The sequence below is a fragment of the Perna viridis genome, chromosome 8, assembly GCF_037379345.1.
Source record: "Perna viridis isolate PV_CMFRI_1.1 ecotype Kerala chromosome 8, ASM3737934v1, whole genome shotgun sequence".
Taxonomy (NCBI): Eukaryota; Metazoa; Mollusca; class Bivalvia; order Mytilida; family Mytilidae; genus Perna; species Perna viridis.
In genome coordinates this window covers 9,077,702-9,095,279 of record NC_142452.1, presented here as the reverse complement: position 1 = coordinate 9,095,279, position 17,578 = coordinate 9,077,702, and the positions used below count along the sequence as shown (strand labels likewise).

The following is a 17,578-nucleotide window of genomic DNA, read 5'->3' as shown; positions in this document are numbered from 1 at the left end:
TGTGACAATTTCTCATTTATAGTTATTGTTGATTATATTGACATAAAAAAAAATAACAACTTTACACAATTTTATTAGTGTATTGCATTAATTTTGTTTTCTGTTTAATATGTTATGTGGCATGAACCACGAATATTGGAACACAAAAGTAAGGCTGTTTAAAATTAGTAAAACCTTATTTCTTTTTGAGTAATACATAAGATACTCTTATTAATCACCGTTAAGAAGTTTGACAAGGTCATTTTGAAACAATATTTGAACGATGGCCTATATATGTCTTAATGGTTTCATACTATACATTTTAATGCAATATATGCAATATATATTCTGTCTATAAGTTGCATTTAGTACAGCACTTTATATGGAACAAAGTTATTTTGGAACCTTGGTTTACTTTTCGTCATTTTACATATCATAATTCACACATTATGCCAGGGACTACCGAATCGAACCATGCTTGCTAGACTTCTTACAATAAGGCTTCTGGAAAAGCTATCATGCTACAAGACTGAAGTCATTACTATTGATTTTTTTCATGAACTCGAGAATCGATGTGTCCATTTGAACTATGACAACGAATTTGTTCTCCGTGATTTCCTTTCCTTTTCCTCTTTCTTTTACCGCAGATTTACATTTTAGGAGCAACTCGGTTGGTGTTACTAGAACAACAGAAGTCGCTTACTCAAAAGGGGCGACCTAGTTCATTCTCCCAGTTTTTATTGGAGTCCGATTTGCTCATTTTGTGATGTTTTGGCTATTTAATGTTCTTTGTTGTGTGTTTCTTGTTCCTCTGTTTAGTCTTTATCCTCGACGTATATTTTTTTTTGCTTTCCGCTCGAATCTGGATTACATTGTTTACTCTATTGAATATATTTTTTGAAAATGTAACAAACTGCATAATTTTCATACTTTCATTTTTTTTTTTTTTTTTTTTTTTTTTTGGCTTCTTCGTATTGATAAATTACGTTTTGGGTTCAAAAATATTTTGCTGGTGTATCTTCATATCAGATAATGCTATGTATCGGTGCTGAAAATTTGTTGTTTTTTTTTCGATTGACAATGAGAAAAGTAGTTGTTTAGTCTTCTTACAGACATGCACAAATTATTGTTTCACTTTGACTGAAATTTTGAACAACAACCGCAAGGGCAAATTTTGTTACATTTTGTCATGAGCTTTTGCATGAGTTTATGATTTCAAAAGCAACAACTTTAAATATGCAAGTTCTTTGTCAGTATTCTCCAGTACGAATTAATAAAATCTTTAAATTATTGAATATGTATTTACTTGTTTACTTGCACACCCCCATATTTAAATTTTCGTTAGGCTTACACAAAACGTATGAAAGTCGTAATTCAACCTCATTGTCCTTACATATTCGAATTCATTAATATCATGTTCTTTCCGATAACAAGGAGTTTAATTTGGTCAGTGTAAAACTATGCTGATTTCTAAAGCTACACCTTCAATACTGAATTTCTGTTGAAACGCTAAATGTATCTTTCTCCTACATATCACCAGTGACAGTGCGTCATAGTTTCCAAACCAATTAAAATCGCAATTATCTGGACTCGATCTTCCATGGATGACAAATATAAAATACCTCACGCTTTTAAATATGTATATTATCTTCCTTGCATCTATCTTAATTTGAACGTAAATAAAATCAGAACAGTTGGGTAGCTGAAATGACAGTGCTATTTTGACAAAGTGGAAAGATTAAAATTTGAAAACTTTATATTTGAACAGTATGCACTTTGTGTATTTAGTGACTAGAAATGGATTTAAATTATTATTATTCCTGCTCGTGGTGCCATCGATGTTCAGGACATTAGATGGGCTCTCAGTGAGACCCAGGAAGTCATTGACTTTGTCCTTGCAGAATGTAATATTGAGAAACAAGAGGTATACAATGAGTATTCCGAAAATGGTAAGATTTAATGTATGTAAACCTTTAGATAGTTTTTTCTTCATATTATTCCTATAATTTTAATGTCCTTCATTATTAATTGGTTTTTTTTTTAAATTTTGCTGTAGGCTTGATTATGTATGAATCACAGTTTACCTTTAAATATAAATTGTAAATGTTTTAGAACTAAGATGTATTATATGTAGAACCTTAACTTTCACTCTGCTTAAAGTGCATTACATGTTGTAAAGAGATATTGATGCACCACTGTATTGACGTGTAATTATATTTATTCATGTCATATCTCAAACCTTTTGAAACGTTTTCGTGAGAAGAGAATATTTAAAATATGTAATTGCAAAAAAATATTTGAACAAATCGAGTACTATTCAGAGTGTATATTGTTAACATTTTTCTAGAGATACAATGTCTTTCATATTCGATTTTAAGCACAAGGAAATGGTAATTTTAATAATCTATACTCTGACAATCTGTTAATATCATGTGTCAATTTCACTGCAAGAATATATTCCGCTCAAGTATATTTAGATGTAGTTTTCCAAAACAACACCTGCCGTATAGTATGATTTTAATTGATACCAACCATGCTATAAATGAATACTCACATATTTGTAAAAGGTCAGTTAGTGTAATCATGTCCTATATTTTTTTTTAAATGCACGTATACATGAATGGCTCATCAAGTAGCGTGTTTATAATAGATAAGGTATAAAGATGTTCATGATTATATCGCCAAATTAAACGGTTCCATATGAGGCAATGTTTGCAGTACAAACAATCATGATTCATACAAAATATACATACTTTTGGGCAACAAACAAATTACAAGTTACTAAAATTTGTTATAATGACAAGAATAGATTTGGTATGAAACAAGGACTACTTCCTAATAAAGACTAGAACCTCATTACACCTACTACATGAATTACACCTTGAACCTTTATTAGAATAACTAAAAAAATATAGGTTAAATTTCCCATCTTTGATCTAAACAAATCTATTAACGTCATTTTTTAAAATAAAGACTCATAGACTAATAAGTATTTATCTCATGAGAATATCTGTGTATATTGTGGTAAAGTTAATATATTGATACCATAATTTTCCTTCATAATCATAACGAAACGTATGTTAAAATGAATATCAAAAAAAGACGGTTTCCCTGTTAACAGACCTTAAATGGTTTCTCGACTTATGCCTGTTTCAGGTGGAATGTTGTTTTGATAGCTTTATTTCATACCTGCAGAAGTTTCTGAAATATGTCGTCATAATTAGCGACTTACAAACATTCTCAAGTTCCTCAACAATAACTTCGAAAAGTAACTTTTTGAATTTTAAATTATTTAACTCCACTTCATTATGTACTTTGTTTTCGATCAACTGAGAGGAAACTGCACATACATTTACTGCGTATTTGTCGAAGAAGCAGGACTCACATATCTTATTTATTAAACTCGGTAACCAATTATCAGTTCAGTTTTGGGGGGACTAGTTAATAAAGGGGGGTGCAATTTATTATTTGTTTTCATGTTTTCATTAGAGTAATCAAAGGAACCAAAATTCTAGCGGAAATCAAAAGAATGTAATACAGGTACAAAGACCAGACATGGAAAACAAACACGACACGACAAAGAACATAAAGTAACTAAAATAATACATACAAAGTAACAAAAGTAAATGAGCATCTAGGACTCCAATAAAAACTGGGAGAGTGGATCAGGTCACCGGTCGATTACACAAAAGACAGAGGGTAATCAAAATCGAAAATTTCAATTAATTGATTTTTTATAGTAATCGACAGCAATCGATTATAAAAATGAATAGCAAAAACATTGTCTACTATACATGACAAGTATGTTGTCGTACCAGCAGACAAAGCCCAAAGCAACATTGTTTTTGTCTGCAAAACGTTTTACATCAAATGTTTATTATCAGAGGTAGACGTAGAAAATAATAGCAGTGATAAGACCTATACTGCTACCACACTCTCCAAAGAAGAGATTGTGAAAAACCACAAATCTGTGCTATCCTCTTTTGTTCTCTCTACCAAGGACGACAATTGTGATTTTTACCGTTTATGTACTGGATTCCTAAACTCCACAAGAATCCATACAAACAAAATTTAATAGCTGGATCTGCAAAATGTACCACCAAACCTCTTTCAAAACTTTTAGCTTCTTTACTAACAATTGTCAAAGAGGGCCTGCAGTCCTACCACAACACTTGTTACTCCCGTAGTGGTATTAATCCAATGTGGATCCTGAAAAATTCGAAAGATCTTTTGGAGACAATCAGTTCAAGACTATTATCTGAATATAATAGCATTAACACCTATGATTTTTCAACACAGTATACTTCTATTCCCCATACTAAGTTAAAATCCCGACTTAAAAACATTATACATCGTTGTTTTTCCAAAAAAAGATGGTACACCAAGATACAAATATATCGGTCTTGGTAGAGATTACTCATACTTTGTAAGATTCCAAATCATCTTCCAAATATACAGAGGAAGATATTTTCACAATGCTGGAATTTTTAATCGACAACATATTTGTCCAATGTGGTGGACGTGTTTTTCAACAAACGGTCGGCATTCCAATGGGGAAAAATTGTGCTCCTTTACTTGCTGACCTATTCCTTCACTCTTATGAGGCTGACTTTATAGCTGATCTAAAAGAAAGAATATCGTTTGGCTAGATCTTTTAATTTCAGTTTCCGCTATATAGATGACTCCGGGGTAGACAAACGAGGAAAGGAAAACTATGACCCGTTGAATAAATCAGTTTTCATTGTGCAGATGGATACACCATAACGATCCACGAGTTCATGATGACAACCATAAAACCTCTGTAGTGATGACTTCAATCTTGTAGCAACATAACCCTGTTCCAGGAGCCTATTTGTTAGAGTTCTAGCGCGATACAAAAAGTCTGCGTAGTTTCTGCAAGCTCCGGCATAACGTATGAGTTGTGTTATGAACACTCCATATGCAGGTGCCAAAGGAATGTTGCCACAGATGAAAGGAAAGTTGACAATTCTGAATGAAAGGTCATCACGTTTGTCGTAAAGTTTGGTCAATAGTTTTCATAGCTATAACTATTGAAGGAAGGCCGCATGGAAAACCAGGCGTTAAAACTTCGCAACATTTGGTATTGTGGCAGGACGGTCTACCTGCATTGTAGTAGGTAATGAGCTTAAAATAGCCAGTTAATTGACTTGGCTAAAGGATTAATTCTTTAGCCGAATCGGTTTGTCGCTGGCCGGCACCGAGCGGTCTAGGGTTCGATCCTTAGTGGCGGAGTATAATTTTGGGAGTCAAATCATGCTCTCCCGTTACAATATTATGTTATGCTTACTACTTACTAATCCCTAAAGTTCATTCTACATAAATGTTTATAATCAGAAATGTGTGAACAAAGTCATTTCTCGAAATTTAATTATGATTACTTCATTCAAATTCATCAGTTGCAATCGATTACACAAAAGAATAGTAGGTTATCGATAGCAAATCTGTAACACAAAATTACTCAAATTACTACTTTGTGTAATCGTTGCCCATCTCAGGTTTTCATTGGGTTAACTTTTGAAATGTGGATTAAATCCCTAGAAATGTGGGGGTATATAGTGATTGGGTGTCTGTCTGTCATTCCGTCAGTCCGTTATTCCTTCCGTAATAAGTATTTCTTTCAAATATTTCTTGGCTTCAACTAGAAGGAATGATTCGATATTATGTATATGGCATACACATGATGACTTGTACCATGTCTCCCTTTCCAGCTTTCTGTCATTTACTTCCTGTTTTCCAAGCGGCATAGAATTTTGACATGTGCGGTATTCGGAAATTACTAAGCACCCATCAGAAGGAAACAATGGCTTTCTTTGATATATGGCTTAAGCATGATGACTTGTACCGTGTCTCCCTGAGGACATTTTACTCATTTACTTAACCATAAACAGGGTTACATGTACACAGCACTTTTGAATATAACCATAAACAGTTAAAGGGTTACATGTACACAGCACTTTTGAATATAACCATAAACAGTTAAAGGGTTACATGTACACAGCACTTTTGAACATAACAAGAATGGATTTTAATGATATGTCAAAGAGACAATAACCCAACTAGGATAAAAATATCAGAATTTCAATGACACTTTTAATTCCCAAAACTTTTTTTCGATTCTGAAACTATCGTACAATTAAGATTTCTGTATAAATGGTACTTTTGGGGAGTGAGATATAGATTTAGTGAGTATCGCTTACAGTTTTCTAGGTTTTAGTTTTAGTTTCATTATGTAAAAGTGTGATGTCCGGATCAAAGAGTTTCGAAAGGGACACAATATTTGTCTCTCCCATCCTCAAGATTGATTGATTGATTGATTGTTGGGGTTTAACGCCCGAGCAGCAATATTTCACCAATATTCAGGTGATGAACATGAAGGGGATAATAAAATGAACATGAAATGATGATGAAATGAAAAATGGGATGGGATACAAGGATAATGGGGTCGACAAATTTTGATCGCCACTGGAAATAGGGAGATGTGGACAGGGTAGGGCAATTTAGTCTCCTGTGGCGTAGCCCTATGGTTCCTACTCCGGGAGAATACCACAGTAGGGTTCTTTAACGTGCGAGGAACGTCGCATCCTTCCCAACACGATACACCACTATGGTTTGCGGTCAGATTTTCCGTATTATAGCCTGACAACCCAAGCATGTAACACGCCAGGGGTACCCTTTTCCACTACCTGGGACACACAACCCAGTTGTTCTATGGGCAGAGCGCCCTAGCCCCAGGCTGGGGTTCTTAACACTATTTAGTCGCCTTTTACAACAAGCTTAGCGCTGCTGCAGGCCTATTTTTTTGACACTCGGACCTGCACGGGATCCCATATTCAAGATCATAATATTTATTTGAAAAAAGGTCCAACTCAGTTATTCAAGAATTTTCGATCCCACACTCTCTCAAAATTAAATGGTAGCCCCTTTGTTTAAGTTACAACTTAAAAGTAGATTGTCATGACAGCACAAAACTATTTTAAATTTGTAAAAGAGGGCAATTTAATTAATGTGTTTTTTGTAATTGATAATGTCATAAATCATTATTTGCTTGATTTCTACTTTTTCTTTTTGCTAATTTTTTTTTTTTTTTTGCTTCTTTTCTTTTTTGCCATTTAGTTTAATTATCTTATATTTTTATATCAATCAAATGATTAGATCTTGCCTGAGCCATGTGCGCATTGGCAACACTAATTAGTGGTAGATATTGAATTCATCCGATTTTAATCTTAACAAGAAACTAATATGTATTAGATCCTTTTTATTTTTAAACTTACGTATTGAAGAAAGTGCTATTCATGACTAAAACTGTGTGTTGTGAAATGTTTGAATTGCATTAAAACCTTTAAAAAGAGTACCTCTGAAATTTTATATAATGGGCTCGGTTATTTTCGTGATATTCACAATTAACAATTCAGCCTGTATTTTTGTTACGCATAAATACATACAAAATATTATTTAAAATAATATAAAAAAGAGACGTACAAATCAAAAACCTACGTATTTTTGCAAATCACTTACAGCTACAGAAAATGACATCATAATATAAGACTGTCATTTCATAGCTTATATTACTTAAAATGAAACTTGAAAATAAACATTTCTTTATTTGTTCTATTGCTAAGAAATGAGGATTGATGTTTGTCAGGGTAAAATAATTTCGTTATCGGGGCCATCTTTGTCCGTTCATTCATAAATTTTCTCCGGAACACTAAAATTCTGGTACTACTTGTCACTTATCACAGCCGCTTTAAATTATGACGGAAGATATAGGTGTGCCATGTCATGGGACTTCCTGATTGATAACTTTATACTATCACCATATACCCTTTTCTGCCAATTAACCTCAAATCCAACAAAAGAGAGAAAAAACATACGATAGATGAGCGAAATCAAGATTTACAAGAACCATTCAGTCCTTTGGAGTATCTCATGTACCTTTTTTATATTTCAGCATCTCTGTGAGAGAACCTTTCAGCGGTGTGGATTAGATTATGGTGGCTGTGGCGGTCATTGTCCTCCAGGCAGACGAATTGTTTGTTCAAGATCACGAGGATATTGCATCACACTGACACGAGGATAAAGAAATAGCTCTCGAAAGAATTGATGAAATCTTGCTCAAAGTCTATAACAAATGAAACTGTTGTTTAAAATAACATTTGATGTACAATTGTCGTTTGTTTAATACAGTGATATTTATTTTCATATTGTACATATTGAAATGTCGTGTTATGACCCGATTGTTTTTGTAAACAAGTATGCATTTATCACTAAAATGATTTTGGTGAAAAAGAACACCTTGAGATTTATCATTTAGAGATTAAAATAATTCCTTTTGTTGGTAAATCAAAAGACAACTGACTTGCTTTTCCCTTTAAACCACTTTCAGTTGGTTTTGCTTCTCGCGTAGTTTTTTTTCAAAATTTAGGACTACCAATACCAAATCTTATCTAAGCTTAAGGTAGTAGACCTGGGGTAAGGGAGGTCATCCAAATTGAAAGGATTTTAGTTACTAGAGTGTTTGAATGACTCCTAATATGCAAGCTTCAAAGTGATACTGATGTTAAAGGGAAACAACTCAAAAAAGGGTTCAACTTCTAGAGCAAAGATGCCAGCCCCAGTAAATCTGCTCTTTGGAAGTATTGATTACATGTTTCAAAACGGTACATTCAAACGTTTGAAATGAAACCTTTTGCGGCAAATCAAGATTCCTTTAGATATAATATTAAAATTGAAATATGAAGTGACCTCTGTCATGAGACAGTACGACTAACCAATATTAACATTGCCAGTTCTATAACTTCTTAACCTTTTAGAGTTGAAAAAAAAATATATTATTCCTATAATTCCTTAAATGACTTTAAGCTTTCTGTTTTCATTTTGTTGCTTTGTTCAGCATATGGCTCTATCCAGCATTGAACTACGTTAAGCATATAAGTTTGTCCCTTCCTGCAGAAGTATAAATATTTGTGTGACATTAATTATCAACAGTAGTTGACTCAAGCTGTGCCTGGCAATGCTCTTTCATCAATATAAGTCATCATAATTTGATACTTGGTAACCTTTTTGAATATTTACATGATTTTAGCCATAATGATTAATTATCAAAAAATATTACAATGCTTTACCCTACTATCATTAAAACATTTTAAAAAAAACTATACACGGTGAACTTTTCTGAATATTTGTTTATTGATTAGCATATGAATAGTCCATATAATATCCGTTTTGTACGAAAACTGAATTATGAATTTTTCGCAAAATATAGGTTTTTATATAAGCCAATGGCTGAAAATTACCCCCTCTTTCGTTATTTTGGTAAATTAAAAGCCTAGTATTTCTTCTGGAAAGAATCAAATTTTATATTAAATCTGATATGTTAATCCTTTTAAAGTGTATTTGAATTAATATTCAGTTATTTATTTAAATATATTGTCAAAATGACCCTAAAATACCAGATATGGTTCAGTTTGGCTAATGATTCAGATTTTAAAAAAAAGCAATATTTTAGTCTTCATTGTTCAAAATCTGCAAGGTGAATTTTCTTCAAAATTTGACAAATAATGCCCCACAGATAGTGTAATACCATGTGCAAATTTAAAGAAAATAGAATTATGGGAAAAATTTGGGATATCCAAGGTCTACTATCTTAAGTAAGTCCAATAAAGAAGAATGGGGTTTATTTTGTTTTATAAAAATAAATGAGCTGATACCATAAATTTTGAATGCGCCACGTTTAAAATAATTTAATGAATAGAATGGTAACTACCACTGTTTTAAATGTTACAGAACGAACGTTTGGAATAACTGACTGACTACCCGTGCAAATATAATAAAACAGAATGAAAAGTGAATCTTACAAGTAAATACCAATAAACAAAATATCAATCAATAACACATTAAGTATCATACATATTCCCGAATAAGATTGTAGACCTTTCAAAACAATATTGCTTGAGATGAAGGGTTTCCTTAAAAATAGTAAAATATATTGTAAGAACCGAGGAGGGCGTGTTTCTTTGACGCAAAGCTTCAAATGTCGATAAAAATGATTAACGAAGTTAGCTGTACTTCTCTTTAATACCATTCCTGAGTTTTTTTAACACATTTTGCAAATTATGGTTGACAGTTTTGAATTTTTTTTTTGTAAAAGACCTTCTTGTGCACAAAAAGGAAAAATGACGCTGTTATTTTGTATATTTTTTCAAACGTGGAGTCAAGTTTCATTTATGCAATTGTATCAAACGCCAGAAAATATAAAACGACTTGATTTTAATTTAGTATGGCATACTATGGACGTTATGTTGTCTCAGCGTTTTGACATTTGCCCGAACAGTTATTTGACGCTGATGCGTTATGTTTCGAATTTTTCAACATAAATTGTGTTGTTTTTGGTTTTAGTTTTCTTTTTTCAACCAAAACGCATAAGACTGATCATACTGTTGTATTAAATATTTTACGAAATGTTTTTAAAGTTGAACTGTCTGTAGTTATTCTGGAAGACAGCGGCCTTTAAAATATATTTTAATTCGAGGCTTTGCATCACTTATATTGCTTTATATCTCGTCTGTTATTCGTTTATTTTGTTATTCTATGTCATTCGAGTGGTATTTGTTTATATTTTAAGTGGTTTCTTGTCAAGACATTTTTCATCACTTGTACCTTCGGTATTAGAAGTTCGTAATTGGATGACGTTCAAAATGTAAAACAAATGACTACACTTGCCATTTTAATCTCATTAATTTGATTTATATACTAATAGCTTCAGTTTACAGGTTTAAAATGTTTCATTTATGAATTATCATTGTTTAATAGTTTATTACATAAACACCAAGAATTGTGAAAACAAAAAATATTGTCAGTTTCTAGAAAAATCTTTTGTCATTGTCAATTTATTAACTTAATGAATGAAGAAAAACATCAGTAACGTTTACGATATTAGGATCAGATAAGTATTTGAATAGGTCATCAAACAGTACAATAAAATACCAAGATAGAATCGTATTGCAGTTATAAAACAAAACCATGTTTAATTTTTTACACAGTTTTGTTGTGTCTTAATGTTTGATAAACAACAACGTTTCGTATTTTTAAAAAGAAAAAAACACAATAAAAAAAAAAGAAAAAAAAAGAAAATTCGGAGGTATAATGGTATCACCATGTCATTGACGTCCATTATCTTTCGTTTATTTACGCCGTGCGAATTTTCAGTGTCCGAATTGACTTCCTTGTACTTTCGCTTTATAGTTTTCCATATTTTTTTATCGCTTTAAATGAAGGACGCCATCATGTTTGGAAGTGCTAAGAACACCTGCATTACAGGATTCAGGATGCTGTTGTTACGGTTTATTAGTTATATCAATAGACGTTTATGAAATCGGCTTGTGATTTTTGATCGAGCTATCGGAGGGTGTGTAATAATGGTACAAAATGTTACTAGAGCGACCTGGTAATCAATGAGGGATAAGTATGAAAAAAAATCCCATGGGCTCAGATTTGCACCACTTTCAGATTTTGGTATGCCTTTTAAAATACATAAAAGTAGCAAATAAATACAATCCTCAGTCTGCGGGCACAGGGCTTTGCTCCCACTAGTACACGAAAAGGGTGATCCCAGATTTAGGGGTGCCTTGCTTCATCTAATTTTATCTGGATAAAATCGGGCATATTACTATTTACTAAACAGAGGATGGAACTAATAAATAAACATAGGTATCACCACCACCAAATACTTCTTAGTAAATCAAAGCAAGGATTTGTACAAACTCCATAACCGAAAGAGAAACTACTGCGAGCCTTTTTTTTTCTTTTTTTTTTTTTGTCATTCAGAGACGTTCAAATGACATATGATATTTTTACATAAATTAATTATTTCATATGTTATATAAGTTTCTGACGAAAATAGAACGTTAAGACAAGAATAGAATGGAAACACATACACTCTCAAGTCAACCTGAGAAAATTCCATTATTTGTTAATCTTTTTTTTTGTATGTAGGAGTAATATTGACCAGTATTTAGTTCTTGTTTTGCTTGCTCCTTTTAATATAAAATGGCAACCTCAACTCAAAGGATAGAATTTAAAATTACACAACGGTAAACATTAAAAGTTATCTACGTTAGTATCCGTAGATATGGAGATTTTTAATCCTTGAAGAACGTTAGTATATCCTGAGGCGAAGCCGAATTGTGTAAGGTAGTACTGAAGGGCTTAAAATCTCCATATCTACGGATACAAACGTGAATGACGATTTTATCCCCGGTTTCAAGCTTAGGGTACACTATACAGTTACACTGTTTCACACACCAAGTTACCCCGGCTGATGGCTGATTTTCAAAATATCTTATTTCGCACGATCTTTTGGAACTACACTTGTGAGAGAATGAATCGAAAAGGATCTTATTTATACCCTTTTTCAACTACTCCCTGCATGCTTTCATCCTGTGGTAGTGTCTAAGTGCCTGATATTTTATAAAACATAGTAATTGGCTGTCAGTTTTGGAAAGGCACCCCTGATTTGTACTAAAACTCAGTAATATGTTTTTCAGTATGTTACCATGGCTACTGGATTTTATAACAATAATCACTAAATTACTTATAAATGACTTGTACCCCCACACACCACGGATTTCAAAAGTATGCCCTTTTTTATGTCAAAACACTAGAAATTGCTGTGCTGACTGCCTCAAAACAGCTTTATTTCAACAAAATGAGACCAAATATTCAGAAATGACCTAACTGTATTGTACTACCTTAAACTGGCGTTATTCAGACATTTTCAACACAACATGTAACGCAAATGTGACGTTTTTGCAAGTATTTTTTGAAAAATATTGTGAAATATGCAAATTTTGAGTGTCTTTTTTTATCGGATGTAGGGTTCTACCTTTGGTAAAACCATACAGGTGCCCAAATATAAGATGTTTTTTATTGAAATAACAATGGAAATCGACAATGTTGTTTTTTGCCGGTCAACGTCTCGAGCGCTACGTCACAGACGTCAAAAGTTCATGGATCAGTTATGTGACGTCGAAACTAAACTAGGTCAGGAATTCCATAGACGATGATGACGACGAAGCAAAGTCATGTGGGTAAAAAATCTGAAAAATAGGACAAATTAATGGCCTCAAAGTATAATTCGTTTAAAAGGTACAACAATTAATTACTCGGGATATATAGAGTGTACAGAATTCACCATTCATTAAGGAATTTCAAGTAATTCTATAAAACATTTTATAATTCAATCACTGAAATTTTGCGCTAAAGTCGGAGTTCATGTTCATTTGTTTTGGTTAATGTTGATGTAACATCCATGAAATACCGGCATATGCGGAACAGAATCAAACTAGTTGATTTCTGCGTGACGCTCCTCGGGGAAATGGCTTAGCAACGTCCGGGGATATGGGATTTTGAGCGACGTGTAGCTAACCAATCAAATGTCAGTATTGATACCCAGCCGGGTATAAAATATCAGTTTATAAACATAATGATGCCATTCATTGCTGGCACATATCTCTCCAAGTTACAACCTAGGATTATGTTCCTCAGTAGGAAAATCAATGTTAAATTGATCAAGCAGAAAAGTTTTTAAAGTTAACCATGAATTTCTGACTATATAACAATAGAAAAACAAATGTGTTTGATTCTCTCTTGTTTCTTTGCAAAAGGAACATTGTTCTGTTTCCTTTAAATTACATTTTGAAAGAAATGTATTTGTTGCAACAATTCTTTTTACAATCTTGAATGAATTGTATCATATTTATTTTAATAATTTTAGTTTCTGTTATTGTGATATGAAAACTCTATACGCAGGTGCCGAAGAGATCCTGCCACATATGAACGGAAAGTTGACAATACTGAATGAAAAGTCATCATGCTTGTCGTAAGGTTTGGTCAATAGTTTCCTTTACCATCAATTTCTAAGTGTAGGTCAAGATATGAGACTGACTCTATCGTGTCTGTAGTATCATTTATCTCAAGTTCTGATCCCCGAATCCCGAGAAATCAAATGCCAAATCCCGATTTCCCGATGAAATAAAAACTTAGACCCCGAACCACGAAAAATAGAAAAAGTTAATCCCACTAATGGTTTTCCCGAATTCCCGGACTTTAAATCGACCGACTTCCCACAACTGTGATATGATAGATATGAAATAGCAAACGAACTTTTTAAGTTCAATATTAAAATAGAATATACGTACATAATTAACCCTTTTTTTATCATGTTACTGACAGTTCAATTAGCATATATAGCACATTTCGACCGTTGTAAATTTTTCTCTTTGACATATAAACTAATGCCACTAGATATATTTTTTCTAATTGTCATTATATTGATTGCAGAGTTTACCTGGAATACTGTCATTATATCGATTGTAGAGTTTACCTGGAATACTGTCATTATATCGAGTGTAGAGTTTACCTGGAATACTGTCATTATATCGAGTGTAGAGTTTACCTGGAATACTGTCAATATATTTAGTGTAGAGTTTACTTGGTAAGTATCCCATGTATCGTAGACTAGTTTAAAACAGTAAGAATCAGAACACAGTGAATCCGGATATTTACTGTTTCAATAGTTGATTATTTGTGCCGTGTGTGTAACATTTACCTCGTATCCTTTCTTACTTCAACTACGTAATATGTCTTACGAAAATATTCTGGATGTGAAAAGAGCAATGTTACTATTGACATTGAAACTTTTACGATTGTTTTAAGAACATAAATTCCATAGATAATGATAATGATTAAGATGGTATTAGCATCAACGAGAATTGTGATGGCACCATGAATTAAGAAATCTTGTCATAACAGAGCAAGAAGCTGTTGACGCCATCAAGAATCTTAAAAACGGAAAGGCTACAGGTACAGACAGTATTATAAACGAGTTTTTAAAAAACCTGATAGAAGTTTGACAGTCTTGGACAACTGGTATCATTATACCAGTGTATAAAAATAAGGGTTTTAAGACCGATCCAACTAATTATAGACCTATCACCTTGAATAACATGTGACTTAACACACTTGCAAGTGAAATTAATCTGCTTTCAGAAAAACAAGCAGGCTTCAGAAATGGTTACTCTACAGCTGACAACATCTTTTTATTGCATGCTCTGGAGGAATTATATTTTGCATTTGGAAGGAAACATTTTTGTACTTGTGTTAATTTTAAAAAGGCGTTTGATCCTGTTTCAAGGTCTTGTCTTTGGGAAAAGCTGCAAATTATTATATAAAAGGGATGTGTTTCAAAGTGATTTATAATATGGAATCAAATCATGTGTTGGATGTAATTGTTGTGAATCGGATTTCTTTTCATGTTTTCTCTTTTGTATATCTTTGAATGATTTAGAGGATTATTTTAAAAGTTTAGAAGGTTAAGGATTAGATACTGTCAAGACTAGATTTAGTGAAGAACTCCATATTTATTTTGAGTTATTTGTGATTTTGTTTGTCGACGATACAGCTATATTATCAAAAACAAAAGAAGGCATGCAAAGATCTTTGAATATTTTTCAGTCATACTGTGATAAATGGAAGCTTGAAGTAAACGCTTCTAAAACAAAAGTTATTGTTTTCAGTAAAAGGAAGTGCAAGGATGATTTTTATTTACTTAATATGGCGAAAATTTAGAACGTTTTGATACTTTTTCATATTAAGGTGTTATATTCGAATGTAATGGTTCTTTTATAGTAACTAGAAAGAAAATGATAAATTAGTCACAAAAAGCCTTACACTTTATTTATAGATGTATACAAAATGAAAATATTCTAACAGATTTACAATTAAAAATGTTTGATTCAATTATTGAACCAATTTTATTATATGGTTGCGAAGTCTGGGGCTATGCAAATTTGAAATTGATTGAACATGTACATTTAAAATATTGTAAGCGAATATTGAAAGTACGAAATACTACCAAAATCAGATTTTTATCAAAAGAAGATATATTTTAAGCAGATTTCATCAGATCACTTTATTGCAAAATGAAATAATGAAATTTCAACATCTTCTAGGGGATAGTGTTGTAGATCTTTTAAAAATCAATTTGGTTTAGAGAAATATTCAGTTGAATGAAAAAAATAGAGTATGGTTAACAAAGTTTAAAGTTTCTAATTTGAGAATTCCTGTAGAAAAATATTCCTAAACATGAAAGGGTTTGTACTCTATGTGAAAATGGTATTTGTGATGAATTTCATTTGTTATTTATATGTCAAAGTGAAGTAGTTGTCAGTTTTAGATATGAATTTTTACCAGATTACTTTATCAAATATCCAAGTTTAGTTAAAATGGAAGGTTTGCTATCAATTTGTAACGTTGAGGTTTACAAACGACTTTGTATTTATATAAAAAAAATAGCTGCATTATTTTGAAACCATGCACAATTATATTGTATATTGTTATTGTGAATACTATATTATTATATTATTTCGTTGAATGCATTTTGTTATGTGTATGTATGACAATACTCTCATTTTACATATTCATTATGTCTGTGTAATCTTATTAAAATATTGAAATCTTGAAATCTATCTTTGCTTGTCGAAGCTTATACTTTTTTTCCCAAATTTGGAATCTTTTTTTTTTCAAAAATATGATATCCCAGTCCCCCCGCCTTTCCTCACCAAATGGTATGTGTTGTGTATAAAAGAATAGTGATTACAAGGTATGATCTATCAACTCATTTAAATCATCTGTAACATTTGCCATTCTGTGCATTCAATAATGAAAAATGAAGAATATTCACATGAACATTTGATACAACTTTCACAATCACAATCCTTGTTTTAAATTTTATAGGTCAATTTCCGATCTCACGGCTTTAATTTGTTTTTTTTTAATTTGTTTCTTTGCATTTATCATCTCTTTAATCTAGAGCCGCTTCTTTTCTGCTTGCTCTTTTTTAAGTTTCATGTCCTCGATTTTACGTTTGCTCTCTATTACATCATCAGATGTCAAGATTCTATGCCCTGTAATAACCGTTTTATTTACCCTAGCTCTTTCTGAGGCGGCGGATTGCATTTACGAATGCATTTCAATCAATAGCTGCTGAAGAATATGGTGCAGATAGGGACGTTCCTACTGGTTGAATCACTGAGTTGATTTCGTAAATAATTTCACTCGTTTCGTTTATACTGGTATCGAGGAAAATCAGTGATTCAACGTTTCTCTGGTCTCATTGTCAACTATTCGTAGAAGAACATCTACAGATAAAGTGCGCATAAAATGTGGGTCTTCTGGGCTTCCTGGAACATTAATGACATTCTGTTCGTATGAATGTACTTTAATTTCATTTAATGGAACGGTATCCATGATTTCAGAAGCGATACATCTAGCCTCGGCTATTGGTGTTGTACTTGCATTGGTCACTGTCGCTACCTAGATTCGGTATCTAAGGACCTACGAATCACCCATTGTAACGGATGTTCATTTGTGTCAGGTTTGTTGGTATCAAAAGCAGAAGGGGGTGCAAAGGCGGCAGATGGAATAATTAAGGGGATCCTTGGGAATATTCCACACGCTCTGAATCCAGCTATTACGTTCTCTGGTTTGAATGCCGTTTCAAATGCCTTCCTGAACAGACCTG

General features: G+C 32.5%; 1 long non-coding RNA gene across 4 annotated transcripts; it reads left to right on the top strand.

Moving 5' to 3' along the window:
• The first annotated feature begins 1,346 nt into the window (after positions 1–1,346).
• LOC148609212 (uncharacterized) lies at positions 1,347–16,489 on the top strand. 4 transcript variants are annotated; one of them, XR_015914450.1, is made up of 5 exons: positions 1,357–1,928; positions 7,949–13,143; positions 13,807–13,881; positions 14,338–14,491; positions 15,046–16,485. It is a non-coding gene; the product is annotated as an uncharacterized LOC148609212 (long non-coding RNA). The 4 variants fall into 4 exon arrangements; XR_015914448.1 differs by having other exon boundaries at positions 1,351–1,928; positions 7,949–13,881; positions 15,046–16,488; XR_015914449.1 differs by having other exon boundaries at positions 1,353–1,928; positions 13,807–14,491; positions 15,046–16,487.
• The last annotated feature ends 1,089 nt before the right edge of the window (positions 16,490–17,578 follow it).